We start from the raw sequence: 2,887 nt of genomic DNA, 5'->3' as shown, positions 1-2,887 counted from the left end.
GTCTGCTAATATATATATATATTCAAAATCCGGACTTTTTTTTGTCCGTTGCTTTTTTAGTATATATATATTTATTTATTTATTTATTTTTCGTACTATACCTAACTAATTTGAATCCTTAAATTTTTCTAAATCTAATATGGACCGTCCATTTTTATAAATTTTAAAATTTCAAAAATATTCTTAAAAAATCACAATTCAGTCTATTTATTATATAAAATGTGATTTTTGAGCAACCAAGAAAAGGGAAAGGAGGAGGAAGAAGAAGAAGAGAAGAAAGGAGAAATGTTGAACGGAATCAGCTGCAGAGAATTAAAGATTCCATTTTTAAATACTTGATTTGTCCTACTAAATCCCAAAATCTAATCTTGGATCGAGGAAAGTGTGAGATTTTATGCCATATACGAGAAAACCACTCTCTCTCTCTCTCTCTATGCCTCCGTCTCTCTCTCTCTCTCTCTCTCTCTCTCTCTCTGTTATCATCACTGGATTTCTAGCTATGGCGATTCCCTCTGCCCTCTTCTCATAGTTCGGTACCTGTGAAGGGGCAGTACTGTCATTTCACAACTGATGTTGGACTTGTCGTCGCCGTGGAGAAGCGGGGTGAGAGTATCACCCCTCTCTACTGCTCGCTCATTAATCTTGTTTGATCTATTTAATCGAGAAAACAATTAGTGGGCAATTAATGCAGTGGATTCGATGAGTGGTTTATATTTGATAATGTGACACTTTTTTATTGGTCCATGCGTGAGAGCTAATTTATAAAACTTTTGAAGGTTTGTGCAATGAAAAATAGGAAAATAAGGAATGGAAATACTTAAAAAATATTATATATAAAAAAAGTTCATATTAAACGACGAGAGATCTAAGAATTTATATTGATTTTATACGCTATAAAAAAATTAAAATTATACACCGTAAATTTTGGACTTTTTATCATAATTTTTTTCTTTTGATTGTGATAAATAGGTAAAGTTTTAATTTTCTGCTTTCAAGGCGAGAATGTTCATGGATTTAAATGAAGAAAATGAAACTAAATAAATGAACAAGATAAGTAATATTAGTGAAAATTGATTTCTGAACCTCTTAGTTTTGGGTAAGGTGTGTTTACTAGTATACGTCCACCGCAATCTTAATAGAGTCTATTAGTTTGTACTTAATAAAAAAAGTTGTGAATTTTTTAAATAAGTATAAAAAATATATATTTAATTTTCAAACATAAGGGACAGCGATGGACCTCTCACTCTCCTTAAACATGTTCTCTAGAAGGAGGAAATGGAAAATACCCAGCTTTCAATCAGTCAAATGATATTATTATTTTTCCAATTATGAACAAAATTTATGACTCTAGTATAAAAAAAATAAAAGTTATCATAATAGTTAATAAAGAGACACCTAAGTTCACAACGAGTATTGAATCCAAAACTTCTTGATTATCAAGTGAAGTAAATTATTGCAATACATATACATGTATTTTTATAAATGATATTATCATATTAGTTTTAACTAATCCACTAAAAATATATAGGTAATCTCCCCAAGAATATCCTTTCCTTTGGTCCGCAGTCAACTTCATTTAGCAAGAGTCAACCCAGTCTACATTCTAACCAAATTATTTGCTGATTTGTTCACCCAAAACAAAATTATTTGCTGATAATGAGCTCTTTTTTTTGGGTAAAATGCCGTCGTATGAGTTTATTTGCTATATATATTGGGACAGAGATTTATATAAGAAACATACGTGTATGATTCAGCAAAAAATAAAAAAATACATATATGTGTGTATATTCGGTGGAAGAATATATATTTTATATTTCACTAAATTCAGAGCACGTGATTATCTACCGTGGTTTTAGAATCCGTATTCCGATTGAATTGTGAGGTTATTTTTATTAATTAATCATACGATGGTCCATGTAGAATAATTAATTACAATTTTGTTTACTCAACAAATTGATTTCCCTTTCTGTCTTTTTTTCCTTTTAATCTTGAGTACTTTACTTAGAAAATTGATCCTCAAAAATCAACTCTCTCACCAAACAACCCCCGACCCAAAAAAATTACGAGTTCGAACCCTTCCTTCTGTATAGTCAGTATAGTGGCCGAAAACAAATCAAATTACTAAATGTTGAGGAGTAGAATGGGATAAATCCCACATCGAAAAAGAAAAAGAAAATCCATGGGTTAATATATGGCTTGGGTACCACCACTTATCAGCTTGAACTTTTAAGTGGATATGGGCCTAAGCCCATATAAGCCCAATGGAATTTAATATGGTATCAGAGCGGGTTATGCTTCCGCATGCCTACGCACGTATGCCCATGGACTCATACCACGCCAGGCCCAATATGTCCGAGTGTAGCCAAGAGTGTACCTCGTGTTAGTGTCCCCCCTTGCCCGAGCACGGAAGATGAGCCCAACTCGAGGTCAATTGTTGAGGACGGGTATTTAAGGGCACGTGACAACGTGTAGGCAGAAATAGACCATACATTGCACGTGAGGGCGGGTGTTGAGGAGTAAAATTGTGAGGGCGGGTGTTGAGGAGTAAAATGGGATAAATCCCACATCGGAAAAGAAAAGGAAAATTCATGGGTTAATATATGGCTTGGGTACCACCACTTATCAGCTTGAGCTTTTAAGTGGATATGGGCCTAAGCCCGTATAAGCCCAATGAAATTTAATACTAAAGCTCAAAAAAAAAAAAAAGAAATCCGAAGTCAATCTGTTAAGAACCATTTTGTCTGATTTTTATTTCTGAACCAATCATGTTCGTGGAGACTTTGGCATTATAAGACTAAAAATACAAGGGAAAATCTAGCATGACCTTGTATCACATTGCACAAGGTCATCAAGGCCATCCATTTGCAGGATCGCAAGCGGGCCCTAC

Source organism: Punica granatum, chromosome 2 (genome assembly GCF_007655135.1).
Source record: "Punica granatum isolate Tunisia-2019 chromosome 2, ASM765513v2, whole genome shotgun sequence".
Taxonomy (NCBI): Eukaryota; Viridiplantae; Streptophyta; class Magnoliopsida; order Myrtales; family Lythraceae; genus Punica; species Punica granatum.
This window is presented reverse-complemented; position numbering follows the sequence as displayed.